At 38.1% G+C, this 16943-nt stretch overlaps 1 protein-coding gene across 6 annotated transcripts in view; it reads right to left on the bottom strand.

Moving 5' to 3' along the window:
• The window catches only part of LOC113094660 (nucleolar protein 4-like), an 84176-nt gene that overhangs the window by 5308 nt on the left and 61925 nt on the right, over positions 1-16943 (bottom strand). The window lies entirely within an intron of this gene.

Below are 16943 nucleotides of genomic sequence, written 5' to 3'. Positions count from 1 at the left end.
GGTGTATGTGGTGTTCAGTATTTTCCAGTTCGAAGGGCTGGATGTATGGAAATTAGTTTATGAAGAGATCTATACCACAGCAGGGCTGAACAGAGCACCCCACACACACACACACACACTTAAATACACAGAAACATAACCCTTTGCTGAAAACACAGAATTTACAAGTGCAATACATTTTAGAATTTTGAGAAAATATTCTATAGTCACGTGTTATAAATTTTTTCAATATATATGCATTATATTACCCTTGTGAAAAAGAAGTTTGCTTAATTGTATTCAATGTGTACTTAGTTTACTTCAAATAAAAGTATATTTTTAAAAACTGTGCTGGAAGATAAGTAATATAATATTAAGAAAATAAGACTACTTTAGTCTACTGTACTTAAAGTAAACTTTCACGAGGGGTCAACAAAATGAGTTTAAAAAAACAGCATTTGTAATAAAACTTTCTGTAAAGTACATTTATGCTTAAAGTACTTAATGTTAATATATTTTAAAAATACTAAATTGCAACTTCATTATAAAAATGTCATAACAAATATATTTAAATTCATGACATAAGTTTCAATGACATGAAAGTATATTTTACCATAATTGCTTGTCAATACACTTGGGGACTTTAAAGGGGTCATGTGATGTTTTAAAAAAAATCATTATTTTGTGTATTTGGTGTGACAGATTATGTTGATGTGCTTTAAATGTTCAAAATACATTTTTCAAATAGTGTATATTGTAGATCCTGCACACGCACGCACACACACACACACACACACGCGCGCGCGCACGACGAGCCAAACTCTGCATTTGAACATTCAATAGCAAATACGTAAACCAATAACAAAACATACATATGGTGGCTGATTCAGAAGTGCCAGATTGTGGTAGCAAAGTCAGAATGACCTCCTCTACTAGATCAACGAAACAGTCATCTGTTGTTCTGTTGTAAGCAATCTTAGATTCCTAAATGCATCTACTTTCAGAAGGATTAGGGGTGCTCAGATCACGATCGGCCGATCGTTAATGCGCATCTTGACAATCGGCCGATCGTGATCGGAGCACCCCTAAGAAGGATAATCAAAGTGCTTTTGCTTTCGGTTCGATACACGCATCATCACTAACTGCAGTTACTGAAAGGTCCGTGTATCTTTTGGTCATTCGATTTTCTATTTAAAAATAAATAAAGATAAATGAGAAACGGTTTGATTTTCGTTTTTTCGTTTTGTTTAAGAAACGGAAAACGAAAATTTAGCTGGATTTTTCGAATTTTTGTTTGTGGGTAAAAAATGAGATTATGCTTTAATATTTGTTTGAATGTGTGGGCGGCGCTGAAACGCCCCTTTCATCCCTTTTGTACTGCACCGACAAGGGGCAACCGCGAGCTCAGTTCATTTTCACCAGGAGAGAAGCTGCAGATGGCAGAGTTTATTAATCCTGCGAATTCTTTACTAGTGCTGCTTGCAAGCTTTATATATATATATATATATATATATATATATATATATATATATATATATATATATATATATTTTTTATTTTTTATTAATTTTTTTTTGACCAAACATAAATTAATTTATTCAATGACATTTGAACTTTACTGTAGGATCTACAATGACATGAAATGTGCAGATTTTTAGCCTAGTAATTTTATTCTATGCCTATTTAAGAAAAACCTCACAGCCTAACATGTTTTCATTTGCTATTACAAACAACAGCAACTGAAGCTTTATCTTGTTGAGTGTAGTCTGTTGCACTTCTCTAATCGGCGGATCCCAATCCACACCTTCCATCTCGATAACAAGAGGAAAGAGCTTATGCTCCGTCAGTTCGGGTCGTAAGGCACCCTAAATAACATGAAAACCTTACAAAACTCAACCGGATTGCTTTCTGCCATCTCTGTCTACATTAACTTCTTTCTGAAACGTCAGAAATGAACCAGGCTCATGCATTAGACGAACCATGTCTACTTTTAAAATAAGCCATTTAAATAGAATAATAATAATAATAATAATTTTATATTTAGGCCTATGTAATTCAAATGAAACAAATGAGAGGTGCGGTGTTTCCTGTCTGAACTCATTATCTGTAATGATGTCACACCATCACTATATTCATATGGTCATCTACAGAATTCGTAAATTTAGTTCATAATTCTAAGTAGCCTATTGCCTATAATTAAAACATTTAAATTATTTAAAGTAGACTAAATATGGGGAAAACTTAACTTATCTTAATATAAATTTTATTATAAATGTGGGGTTGGATTTTTTCCCATTTTATTTTTTTTGTGAATGGCCTAGAATAAAATAAGTAGGCAAAACATTAGTAGTAGGCCTATATTTTATTCCATGTGGTTGTAGATCACAGGCAAAAGTAAAATTCAAACGGTGTTTTATGAATAAAGTTGTCAAGTCTGCTTTGTCAATAACATGCAGCAGCCGGAAAAATATAATATTATTTTTTATTTTATTATTAATTTAATTAATTTATTATTATTATTATTATTATTATTATTTTATCTTCCAAGCAGCACTAGTAAAGAATTGGCAGGATTAATAAACTCTGCCGTCTGCAGCTTCTCTCCTGGTGAAAATGAACTGAGCTCGCGGTTGCCCCTTGCCGGTGCAGTACAGAAGGGATGAAAGGGGCGTTTCAGCGCCGCCCACACATTCAAACAAATATTAAAGCATAATCTCATTTTTTAACCGCAAACAAAAATACGAAAAATCCAGCTAAATTTTCGTTTTCCGTTTCTTAAACAAAATGAAAAAACGAAAATCAAACCGTTTCTCATTTATCTTTATTTATTTTTAAATAGAAAATCGAATGACCAAAAGATACACGGACCCTGAAACCACCACTTCTTTCTTCGCGTGAACATTTGGGCAGCATTACACAAATATTTCCACAGTGACGTAGACATGTGAGGGCGTGTTAGAACGAGCCGTTCTAGGAGGGCGTGATAGAGTGTTAACTTTGATAAAGAATATCTCTTTGGATTTGAGACTTTAGTCTTTGCATCTTTACAGACCAAGAGCTTGTTATACTCCAAAGAGAAAGGAGAAATTGTAATTGCATCATATCACCCATTTAACCTTATTTCAAAGACAATGGTATTTACAAAATGACAAATATTTGGTTAAATCCTAACTAAGTGGGTCAGAAATCACTGTTAAGATCAATTAACTGCATTAAATATAAATACAAGCTATAATACATTTTCATTTAATTGCAATTTACAAAAAAGTTATAAAACACGATTGCCTGGCCAAAAAAAATAATCTTGCACATACAAACAGACAACCTCAGCAAACTAATACAGCAGAGATGTAAAGCACTGTGCAAATAAATAAAAAATTGTGAGTGTACAGTTGCAATGTCTATACACTGCTATAGGGGGGAACAACAGCGAGGGCACAATTGGGGTCAGCATACAGTGACAGCAGAAAAAAACAGGGAAGAGAAAGAGTGAAGACAGGATGGATTGGATGTAGAAGAGAGGGCACAGGCCTGTTGAAGGAGGATTGAGATTGGATGAAAAGAGGGATGGGGGTGATGCAGAGTGAGTTAGGAGACGAGGGCAGTGCGGAGCAGGGCAGAGTCAGAGGCACTGAACATCAATGGAGGAAAGGAGAGAAGGATGGGGGGATGGTGAAATTATCAGTGGAGGACACTGGATGAGAGGATGTGAGAATATAAAAACAAGCTGGGTGTTACAGAAAGGAAGAGGGGCAGAAAGAAAAGGAATGGAAAAATAAGCCCAAGAGTGAGAGAGAGAGGCAGAAGAGACATTGAATGTGTGTCGTGGGTGAGCGTGGCAGAGACAGACGCATATTTATTGGAGTATAAAGAGTATTCATGCAGGGAGAGGAAGGCCAGACTAATGCCTGCCAGCTCTGCTAAAAAGCTCTAAAGCGTTCACACACACTCTCGCAGTTTTTCTTGCCATTCCCTCCTTCACTGGTCTTTCAGGAGAGGTGTTTGAATGACAGATGAGAGAGCTTCCAGTGTAATGTCCATAAAATGTGTGAGTGTGCACACGGGCGCTGCGCTGGATGTGTCTCTTGTGCGCCGTGATGTGCTGAATACACGATTTGCTTGCATCTGCTCAGGAAACGGCTGCAGCAGTCATTCTTTTGAAGTGCAGCTGTAGGGCCACGGCTGCCGCTGCGCTTCTCTCGGGTATGTACAGCCTGAAAATGTTTGGTGGTTACATTGGCTCCTATATTTCACTTTTTTGCCACACTTGTCAATTGCGAGTGAATTGAGATTTTATACGACATACATTTTATATAAAGTCTCATATGAAATCATAAATTGTCTTTGATAAAAATACAGTAAAATTGTGAAATACTATTACAATTGAAATAGGGGTGCACGATATATATCGGCTGATGATTAATGTGCATCTCGTCAGTAAAGCCGCTTCTCTAATCAGCGGTTAATTCCATCAGGTGCGTGATTTCACATAGAGCAGCTGTTACTACACTGAGCTGTTGTTAACTGAGAAGCTGCGCAAATCCACATTCATTATCAATCCATGCTGAATAAAAGTATTACAAAAATATTAATGACCCCAGACTTATTATTGGTAGTTCAAATTATGATATTTATGAATTACATTAATAAAAATATTTTTTTATGGCATTCTATTTATGCAAAGCATGGTCACATGCTTGTGTTCTGATCATTCATAACATGAAAATACGTTTAGTAATTTATGCAAACAAAATATTAATTAATCAATCGACATGTTAAAAACCTGATAACCAGTTAAGTAGAAAAAGGTGAATATAGGTTAAAATAAATAAATAAATATAGTCAGCTAGCCAGTGTCACTTTGGAGTATTAATTATGGGCCATGCCCACACAGAATGACTCTCTGAGATAACTGAACTGATGGGAGCTGCTTCATCATAGTGGTGTAGTATTCAGATCATCTCGGACAAACATACACACAGACCCTTGTGCTTTAACAAGGACAGGGGAAGGGTGTTTGATAACCTTCTCACGATAGGAATCCCCAAAAGCAGGTGGTAGCTTCCTGATGCTCTCCTTTCCCATTGGATGCAAACAATGACAGCCAATAAACCCTCTTAACCGCGTGACAAGAATGAAATATGATTATTCCTGGCTCATGTCACCCGACTGGCCCAGGTCCAGTTCACTCCTGCAGAGAGCGTTCCCCTTTTAATCATCCAGAGTAAAAGTCATAAAAACAAGCTGACTGTGTCTGAGCATCCTGGAGTTTTCTTCATCCATCCATCCTGATTTTAGACTCAAATTCTACCCATTCTACAAATACAACACTTAAAGGTGAGGTCAAAGGCTACTTTAGATTTTGCTGTTTAAAAACATGTTTTATATTTCATGTAATGTTTTAAAATTCATTCTACTTTTATTCAGTGCTAACTACATTAATACTGTATAAAAATGACTACATCTCTAAAGAGAAAAAAAAAAGAAAACAGTCGAGTGATTGTCTCCATGTTTATTCCTGTAATTACTCTAGCAGGTGTGTGTGTTTGCATGTGACACACACAGACACGCAGAGGGGAGCAGGCACAACAGTCGATAGCACCGCTGTGCTTCCTGTCTCTGAATCTCAGTAATGACCAATCAGGCGTAATGATCCAGCCTACACAGCAGGACCTGTGAGGAGTCACCATAACACAAACATTTCATCAAGGGGTGCAGTCCTTGCGCTGATTGGCTGAGAGGATAGACCGTGTACTTTTTGACACCCCACACCCACACATACACATGTACGAGGCATCTAAACAGGGAGGAAGCAAGCGGGAGGGAATGAGAGATGGTCGGCTCTTTTCTTGCACGATAGTTGACACTTTTTTAATTCATGCGGATGACCTCCAATTAGTGGGCTCCTCCGATAAGCCTGAACCTGTTAGTCAACTCCCCCACTGCAGTGTAATGGGATCTTATTCGCCAGAACACATTCCTTACATATTCTCCCTCCTTGTCCCTCATTTCTTCAGATCAACAGTCAATGGGTAGCTTTAATGACAAATCACACACCTGTGCAATATATATATATATATATATATATATGAACTTACATGTATATATTTACATATTTGCAGACACCTTTATCCATAGCACATTAGGAGGAACATTACATACAAATTGCATGCACATATTATATACATGCATATATAAAATATACAAATATAGTATATTTATTGATACAATTTTTTATTTATAATATTTAGTTTACATATATTTTTATATATCTAAAGTACAACTGATGCAAAGGAGGGAAATTCGACCGCTCTTCCACCCCCATTCCTCCATCACAACCTCTTTCTCTCACTTCTGCACAATAGAGACCCACCCTGTCTGCCTGCACCACCCCTCCTCTGCTCCTTGCTCTTCTAAACAAATACTGGAGGTGAAAGAGAGAGAGCTAACAGTGTGGTCCAGCTGCTCTGAATGCCTCAGTGATTCATTGGGGCATTTAGTGCACTGGGGACAGGACAACACTGGAGTGTGTGTGTGTGTGTGTGTGTGTGTGTGTGTGTGTGTGTGTGTTTAAGAGGGCAAGGGTCTAACAGGCACAAGGGCACTCACACAAACATGCTGATTGAAACCAGGCTCGTTGAGTTGCTGTCAGGTTTTGAAGATGGTCCACAGAAAGTCAATCAATGTTTTACCCATGATTCCCCTGGGGTGTGGGGACAGAGGGCAGGCGGGAAGAGCAGAGTGCTGCATCAGCTGCCAACAAACTAAAATACTAAAATACTTCCTTATCATAGACGTACACAACCACAGACGCACCGATGACTGCATTTAGTCTTCTGGAATTCTCACTACAAAAGGTAAATGTGACCTCTCTCTTAGATATTAAAAGTATTCTTTCTACTTCGAGTTTACATGTAACTGTACATGCAATTCCTGTTCATTTGTAAGTATTTGCAAAATTCACTAGTAATTCCTGAGTTACGATAGTTAGAAATAATCCCAGTGTAGCATTACTTTTAATGGTGTACAGGCTGTGCAGTGTTGTTGTTAATGTAAAGCATTTCAAATCCTTCCCTTACCACATTATATTCAGTTAGGATGCTGTCTGAGTGAGTGAGCCACATGCTAAGTTTTGAAACAGAGCTTCTACGATATATTAAATTATGTAGGCTTTTCATTTCTACACGGATATAAGAAAAGCTAACTGGCCACTCAAAACAGCGAATTCAATTCTCATTCTTATCAGTTCAAAGAAATACGCACTTCCCTACACTATTTGTAATAAGTTGTTAATTTAAATCATCCATATATCAAATTTTACTTGGCCTAAACACTGATGCTTCTCAGGATTATGCACAGACATTTTAATCAATATGATTTAATCTACAACAGATATTTCATATTTTACAGGAGCCAGTATAAATCGAGGTTTTCATTGTATTCTGGCTTGAGAACACGGATTTAAATAAACGCTACTGATAAAGCATGGAATTAAGGGAACCTTTTCTTTAACGCAGCAAAGTGCCAATAAATGAAATGACCACTGTTATGTTTGCAGCATCACTGACACCTACACAGGCCGACCACACAAAAATCCAGTTCACTATTCAATCGGCTCAAATCTACAACATCAGAACAACTAAAGCATGAATCGCAGAGCTAAAAATACTACTCAACCATGTGGGTCTCCACATGCGCACCCATACATGTGCACGCATGAGCACGTCAAAACTCACACCATGCAAACACTTACACATGCTTCAACACACATGCTAAAAATGCACAGGCTCAAACACAGAAAATCAAAAACTAATGTGCGTTTTTTTTTCATGCATATAAAAAAATAAATAAAAAAAAAGTATAAAAAAAAAAAGATCCAATGCAATGATTCAGTCATTTTGTATTTTCTGTATTTTAACAAATCAAAATGCATTCACAAACAAATACACAAATGTCTCAACAGTCAATTTATTAAACCATGAGACTACATATGGCGTGACTTGCCACAAACAAATAATACACTGTTTCAATCACAGACACACACACACACACACTCTCAGACAAAGAACAGAGCTCTTTACACCCGTACACGCTTAAGCATTTATATATTCAGGCATAAGACCGTCTGTTTTTCCAAATAATATACTGAATGTGCATGCATATGCATACCAGCATATAAGAAAGAAGTGCAATTAAGAGTGTATATGTTATGGGTGTTATAATTATATGAGCACAGTGTGGAGGCTAAAACTCACAAATATAACCACTCTGTTCATACTGTTTAGGCACTTGTTCTTTTACGAAGAGCTGGATTTAATTGAGCATAAACAGTTTGGGTATTTCATATTTCTTACATTATCATTTAAAAAGCAGAAAGAAGGAATTGTTTTTAACAAAATAAGTAACATAAGATGCATATTAGCTTGTGTTATTGGTGTAAAATTATATATTTGAGCTATTAGTACAGAGAATGACTATTATGTTTTATACTATGAGCCTATCGCCTCATAAAACATCTAAATTGGTACATTCTGCCAAGCTTTACGGTTGTGTTTCATTAACAGTACACAAAACTAAATGGAACGGTCAACAGTCACAATTACAACTTCGTCATGATCAATAAAAACATGACGTCACTTAAGTTACTTTTTTTACAACCAAAAAGGAAAATTGTCATCATTTACTCACCCTCGTGTCATTTCAAGCCTGTATGATTGTGAAGAATGTTTCAGCTGTTGTTTGTCCATAAAATGAAATTACAATGGATTTTTTTCCTTTAAGTAACATTGCCTAAAGCTGGAAACTATACGCTGTAGTGTGGCTTTGTACTACAATGTTTGTAGTATTTGTTACAATGTTGGCAGTATTTTTTGTTAAATGAACAATGTATACTCTTTTGCCATGTTGCCTGCACCCAGATATCTTATTTGTCAGCATATATCTGCAAGATGACGAAAAATGCTATTTTCATGTAGCGGTCATGAAGCATCAGTTAAATACAGCAATTTTCACTCATCTTGTATTAAGTGGGTTTGAACTGGCCGTATTTTTCTTTCCCACACAGCTTCTGTCAGCCTGTTTTTTTTTTTTTTTTTAAGTCTCAGCGGAGCTGACCTGAGCACAAACAGTAACAGATGCTAATTCCTTCACTTCTACTTCCCCAGCCGCCCTGCAGGGAGTGTGTGCGCAGATTCGTGTGTGTGTGTGTGTGTGCGTGTCGGACTCTCCTCTGTGGGATTACCATGGATTATCCTGCTAAAACGCAGCACGAGCTGCTCCCCATGCCGGCACAAGGCCTGGCATTGCCATAGCAACACCCCCCCCCCCAACAATGGGTGGGAATGTGCAAAGACACAGAATGAAGATGCTGAAAGGGAGAGAGACAGACAGAGGTAACACACAAATCTGCACTGGAACGACACTGGAATGTTTTAGAAAGAGAGAGAGATGTTTATCTTATTGGGTTTGTCCTTTACTCTCTTGGTACCCCTGACACAGGAGATAATCTTCACTCCAGAAACACGGGAAGAGCAGAGTCTCTGCGCAGGACTCAGCGTGTGCTCACAAAACATTCACACATGATGGACTTCTCAAATCCTGTGGGCTTTATGAAACAGAAACCTAAAGTTTTCCTTAACTGATTTGATTAAAATTAATTGATATGATTAAAAATGATCCATATGACAAGCTTTTACTGCTATTCGATGACAACTCATCAAGTTCAAGAGTCAGGATCAGTTAATGACAACTAGAGCAAACAATTCATAAAAAAAAAAAATCAAGAATCAAACCTCAGCAGACCTCCAGAGGGCACCGATAAGCCAAAATATTACTACTCAAAACCCCCTTTCACATTTTTTAATCTTTCCTTCCCTCCCCCTTCCTCTCCTAGGACTGCTGGAGTTTTCTGGGTTATAGTAAGTGGGCTGTTCTGTTTGTCACTAATACCTCAACATTACAGACCCAAGAGCCCAGACACACCTCACACAGAACAGAGTACAGTCCATCAGTACAGTGTGTGTTGTGATTACTGTGTGCGCGCGCGTGCGTTTGTGTGCACCATTACTAGTTATTCTAACTAAAAAGTTAAGGTTTGTTTTTCTACTACATCTTTTATAAATCCTGAAAACTAGGAATACCATCAGACTATTTCATGCAAGAATTTGTCAAATAATAGTTTTGTGAACTTCCTAATTTTTATGAACGGTTCTTTTGTTTTATAAATGCATAATGAACAGTAAAACTGTTTTGCAAATAATTTCTGAAGAAATTCAATTATAATGTTTATTTTAAATTTTACTATGATAAAATATTAACAAAACTGTGTGATTATTTCTTATTTTCTGACAAATAAAATGCTTTTGTTCAAACTAGAGTTACGTGTATCTCAACCATTTCACAAAGGCTCATCATCATGGACATCATTGTGGATATTTTTTTCCTTTTTTTCCATTTCATTGTTACTTTAAAATATTCATGCCTTTACAAGTCGCAAGTGCTACAGAAAAATTACGCTGCGGTCTGAGCTGCATTATAAATGAGGAGGTCAGGATAGAGGTACAGTAGAGCTGTGGTCAGCTGAGACGCTGAATCTGAGAAGATGTTCAGCTGGTAAGAGGATGTGAGTAGACAGGCCTGTGAAAGCACTGCCCAGCCTTATCTTCTGCCTTTCACCCAATTCCCTAAGAAAAAGACAGGGAAGGGGGAAGGGACAACGATAGAGAGAAGGAGAGATGGGATGAGAAATAAAGACAGAGTGCCCGAGGCAGTGGCTTTCTCTCTGTCACAGTTTGTTCCCCTCTTTCCATCTTTCGTGAGTGCCATATTGGTAAGATGAGAGCAAGAGACTGGATGAATGAGATATGGAGATGTGGAGGAGAGAGACGGCTAACTGAAAAGTGTCAGAGTGTGTTGCTTTTGTGTGTGCAGCCATTTTTCTGCTCTGAATAGTTATGACTGTGCTGAATGCAGAAACAAATAGAGCATTTAGCGTAGTGTGGAGGGCAGCGGAGGAGATGGAGAGAGAGGGGGGTGGAGGAAAGGACGGCGGGGGGAGAAGAGGGTCTATCATGAGATTTGAAGGAATGACAAAATTACATGCCGTGAAGAACCATTCCTCCCTTGTTCAGCTCAGTACAGTGTACCTCTGTAGTCTTGCTAATAGTAGTCAAAGTGTGCGCGCACACACACACACACACACACACACACACACACACACACACACACACACACACACACACACACACACACAGAGCAACAGACAGTGTCTTGTGCCAGAACCAACCCACTGTTTGTCTGTTCTGTTGTCAGTCCTCCAAAGCTACATGTGGATCTCAGTCTGTTCTTTACGGCATGCATGGACTTTCAGGCAACGCTAAAAATCTAATGGTTTCAATGGCTGAGAGAGATAGATAGAGAGATAGATAGCGTCACATATGGCAACCATGAAACCTTGTGCGTCACGTGCGTTGAACACTAGAACAAACCTTATTAATTCGAGCATCATGCAAGGATGGCTATGCTTTTTTTTTTTTTGCACTCATCTAAGGAAATATCACGTACCTCTGCTCTTCAGGAATTGCTACTGGGTTGCTGAGCAAAAATAAAAATGCTGACATTGTAATGAACAAAGGCTGAACAAAAAAAAAAAAGAATGACTTATGTGATTGCATGAATATTACATGAAATGCATAGGTTTAAGCTAAGTTAGCTTGCTGTGCAATGTTAACAGCAGTTAGTTTGCACAAAAATGGCAACATAAAATGGCAACTTTAAAGTCACAAGGAAACTGAAGTAGCATCAGATATTTTCTTTGGTATTGTGACATACGTCCAAGTGTAATTGATTATTGAAAAATAAAAGTGGTTCTGAACATCAGTTAGATGGAGGCAGATCTAAACGTAGGCTTGCAGTTGATTGTAAGAAAGGGGCGGAGTTAAAGTGCACGCAATCATAATGAAACGTCCACCATACGTCACCAGAGAGAAGTCATTTCACTGGAAGAACCAGTTTGATCCATTTTAAAAAGTTAGGTTAGTATAAAAAAAATATCATAATAAATCAAATGCTTTTCATATAGTTTTGTAATATCCTTGTAATTATCCACAATTCTTTGCAGCTCTGCAATGTGCAAGTGTTCCTTTATTTTAGACATAGACAACAGAGAGCAGATGCACAACAGTAAGCAGCTTACTTCAGTCACAGTTCATAAACTAATATTGTAAAGCTGAGACAGTAGAAGATTAGAAAGAAAATAAGCTGCTGCTAACCTCTTCTTGCACTCTCTCTCTCGTCACACACGTGCTCATTTGCTGTAGTTTGTCTGTAGTGCTACTCAAAACAGGCATTGATTTCCAATACTAAATGTGAATCGAATTTGCTCCGAAATAGCTTTTGGTGGGAAGCCCTATACTGTACATATCAACACACCGACATGCTTAACTACAAATATACACAAGCATGTTAACTCAAGTTGAGCTGACACAATAGGAGCTCTGCGCACCTTCCGCACCTTCTGCTTGTCTCTGAATGCAGATGCATGTCCTGGCGCTTGGCCAAAATGAAGAGGACAAATGGATTGACAAAGAGCAGATGACATGTGGGCATAAGAGACGAGGGAAGGGATACGCAGGAAGTGAAGGGTAAGGAAAGAAAGAGATGGGGGTATTTAGCAATGCACCACTCTGAGGGGAAGAGAGGGTGCTGGAGGGGGGGTGGGGGAGGGTACGCGGAAGTGTTAAAGGAACCATTTTCCTCCAGCGGTGGTCTTAAGGGAAAAAGGAGGAATACTGTGTGTGTGTGTGTGTGTGTGTGTGTGTGTGTATATACACAGATGCATGTGTGTACACACAAAAATGATATCTGCTAACAAAACTGCTAATAACTGACAGCAAGAATGTGAATGTCTTTGGTTTGCTGAGTTTCTTTTGTAATTTCTGTTCTGCTCTGTTTAGTCATGCGTGTGGAAATGTATCCATTTAAAATACTAAACAGCAGTTTATTGGAATCCTACTCCGAGCCTAGCTGTCTCCAAACAGATGCTACTGCAAGAGTATGTCTCTTTAAACATGCAGTAAAGGGACATCTCTGACTGTACATGGTTTTGTAGCTTACAAAAATGTACAACTGAATTACACAGGGGGATGTAGTGGGAGTGTGGACCGCGGGCAGGGAGTCCTCATTTAGGATGGGCAGTCACATGCCTGTCAAAACATTAACCCCTCCCCTCTCCACATTCCAGCAGAGAGGATTACAGAGAGAAGGCAGAGAGCCTGCTGAGAGACGTTTCTACTGTAGATCAGACACTGATCATCATAAATTCAGCCATCTTCTCTTCAACTAACAATGCAGAATCAACTGTGAATCACAGATCCTAAGACACACGCATGGGAATGTTAGTGATGAAGGTTGATTGCGAGTGTGTGAGAGTTCGATTTCCTGTGGTTTATGCTTCTTCAGTGTGTGACTCAGCAATCTATTCAGAGACCCCCCCCCCCCCACATCTGTCCTCTTTCATATTCTCCTGTTCTTCTTGTTCTCTTCCTCTCTACATACAGTACACTGAAGGGCCGGAATGGTCCATTAGCATCTTAAGATGTCTGTAACAGATTCATGTTACCGTGTTATCCAGTCAGTCGTCATTTATGTGCACCTAAACATCATCTGCTTTACGTGTTACAAGACAGCGGATGAGAAATTGATCCAGCTTTAACTAAACCATACGACAGGACAAACAAAACCTTCATTGTATCAATGTTAGTCTCAAAGACATGCGTGTCAAACATACGTCAAAAGTCAGGGGGCATTAAAGTGACAGGAAAGGCACTTGATACAAAAGATTTCTATTTCAAATATATGTTTTTCTTTTAAAATTTATATTTAATCAAAAAAAAAAAAAATCCAATGTGGTTTCCACAAAAATATTTTGTTTCTTGAGCAGCAAATCAGCATATCAGAATGTTTTCTGAAGAATCATGTGACTTAAGACTGGAGTAATGATGCTGAAAATAAAAATACATTTACATTGTTTTTTCAAATAGAAAATTGTAATAATGTTAATAATGTTCAAATAATGTTGTAACATTATTACTGTATTTTTGTAATCTATTTGATAAAAAAAATTGTTCTAATGTTATGATTAAAGGACAGGTACAGTACTTTTTTGTTTGTTTGTTTGTGTTTTTTTTAAAGGTGATCTGCATAACCAAGAAAGCAAGCTAGTACAGCTTAGCAAAGTGTCAGTTTCCTCCAACAAATCCATTAACTGTAACTGTTATCTTTTTTTAAAGATCGGAAAATCGAGTTACTATAATTGTGTGTTGTTCAGCCAAGAAGCTGTAAAACCAACACAGCCCAAATGTCAATTCTCACTAGCTTTTGCCCTTTTATTTGCATAATACACATGATGTGGCTCTTGAGCGGTCCATGTAAAGCTGAAAGTATGTCAGCACTAAAAAAAGCGAGCATCTTGGTATGAGCAGTAGTCTGGCATTTTCTGAGCTGTAATAATGGCCTTGATATGTCAGCACCTGGAGAGTATTCCTGCTTTTTCTGTTAATGTGTGCTCCGTGGGCCAATCATTCCTCTGTCTGAAAGCTATGTAATCTTGACTAAACCCATTTTAAGTTCACCGACACCGGCCCACATACTTGAGGAAGTTAGGGAGTCTTGAACAAGTCCAGCTTAATCAAAACAGGTACCAGACGTGGACCTTGACACAGAGTGTAGGTGACAGACTGGCTGGAATTAAATCAATCTAGAGTACAATAATGTAGTCGAAGCATGTTAAAATGCTGACATATCTGAATCATTTCTATATGTGGTAGTGCTCATGCTTTCCCAGCAAGGTTCTGGAGAACTGGACCACATAGCCTTGACCAATAGATGAGACAACCTACTGGACCAGAACTCTAGAGCAGGGTTTCCCAAATGAGGGTTTGTGAGGGAACTGCAGTGGATTGATGAAAACCTAATAATTAAGTCCAAGGTGTTCAGCAGACAAAAAAAACCTGAATATCCCTGCCTTAGAGGAACACAAGCCCATGCCACGTAGAATCTGAACATTAGATGACATGATTGGTTAGTGAGGCTTGCAATTACCACCAGGTCTGAAACAGATGTGAAGAAATCTGTATGGCTGTTGTTAATGATATGACTGCATCAGTGAGACAGATCCAGCTGTGCTGAGTTGTTCGTTTGAGAACAAGTGGTTCCTGCAGTGAGACACGATTCTGTTCTATTCCATGAGCGGGTTAAAGACATGAGTGGTCTTACTATGATATCTCACTTTACCATGTAATCCCAGGATTACTACAGACCAGCAACATGAAGATGATGTGACTCAATCCTCACACCACGCCATCAATCCCACAGCTTTACAACCAGGGCTGCAATTGATCTGGCAGTCATTTCATTGGCTGCTATGACCTGTACATATGTGTACTGAAAAAATGAAGCATCATTAAATCAATAATTTGCAACAGGGTCATTTCTAGCCTTTCATCAGTATGTCATCAAAGTGTCCCCATATTCTTTTCTGATACTTTTATAGATATAAATTGTTTATTTAAACCGTTCACTTGAAGCAGATTTTCTTGTGTAAATACAAAACTCAGTCATAAAAAAAATTCAGCCCTTTTTGCAAACATGTTTCAGGTCTGATTCTAAACAGGTGATAGAAAACACACGTTTTGCATGATTTTAAATAGCTCCAGCATATTATTACACACAAAACAATATATATCGTAATACAACTTCACTGTGAAATAAAAATTGAGTATTTCATAAATTAATAATTTTTTATAGTGTATATATTAATATTTTTATCTTAATATTGAACTGTAATAGGCTATTCTCGAGAAACGCTCTGTTTTTATGGAAACGTGGATTGAAGACTTGGAAGTTAACGCCCACTGCTATGATTTATAGGGCTAGACCAGGATATTAGAATATTCGTTCAGTGGGTTAACATTCCATTTTAAATTAGCAAAATGGTCTTCATTCGCGCTTGAATATAGCACTTTTTTTACTATGGGGCCGAACGGTTCAGGTACACTTACAGTTGTATTTCCACGTGAGCCTTGTACGGCTGTTCTGTAGTTTATTAAAAGTTGATTAATTCTGAACATGTCGCTTCTCCATAATGCACCGAAATGCAACACTGCACTCCCTTGGGTCCGCAGCAACACACACACCACACGTGAGGTAGATTGGATCAACGGCTCTTGACATAATATAAATGCAAACAGACAGACACGCACAGAGAGATCCCTGCCTTTATTAGAGAGAAGAATATGTTCAGCCTCTTCCTCCGAAGCTTCAAATATCTAGTGTCGATTACTACTGAAGCTCAAAAATGGTATTTGGACCAGTCAACTAACTTTCTGTGTGTCTTTTTGACAAGCTACATCCTTCATAGTTTGAGCCTTCTGTGACTTTGGTTAGATATGAACACATAATCAGGACATATCAAGGAATCTTGAACAAAGTAATAGTGACACGTAGTACAAATATTTTTTCCCCACATAAGTGTGCTGCGCTATCCCTGTCAGATCCAATACGGATGTACAGCACTGCTTTTTAAATCTCAGTCTCTCTGCAAATCCAGTGTCAACCTGTGTCTTGTTTATAAGGGAATCTGCAGTGAAATGAAGTGAACAAACGCTCAATGTTTTACTCATGTCAGCTGAAACCTCATTAAAAAAAGTTTAACCACGCATTCCTAATATCTGAATCCAGAGAAGGGCTATGCAGCAACTGTGTTCTTCCACAATCAGGCAATGCACAATATTTTGCAATCTTTTATAGCACGTTTATTGCTTGGTTGCTTGATTCAGTTCAACTAGGGTGATCAAACGTGCCATTTTTCCAGAACACGTCATGGTCAGGATTTCTGTATTGCCTAAAATATCAAGGTTTTGGCTTTGGATTCTTGTTGTCATACTTAAGGTAATGATCGATTGACC

The sequence above is a fragment of the Carassius auratus genome, unplaced genomic scaffold (genome assembly GCF_003368295.1).
Source record: "Carassius auratus strain Wakin unplaced genomic scaffold, ASM336829v1 scaf_tig00215416, whole genome shotgun sequence".
Taxonomy (NCBI): Eukaryota; Metazoa; Chordata; class Actinopteri; order Cypriniformes; family Cyprinidae; genus Carassius; species Carassius auratus.
Note: the sequence above shows the minus strand (reverse complement) of the source record. Positions and strands in the feature narration are given on the sequence as shown.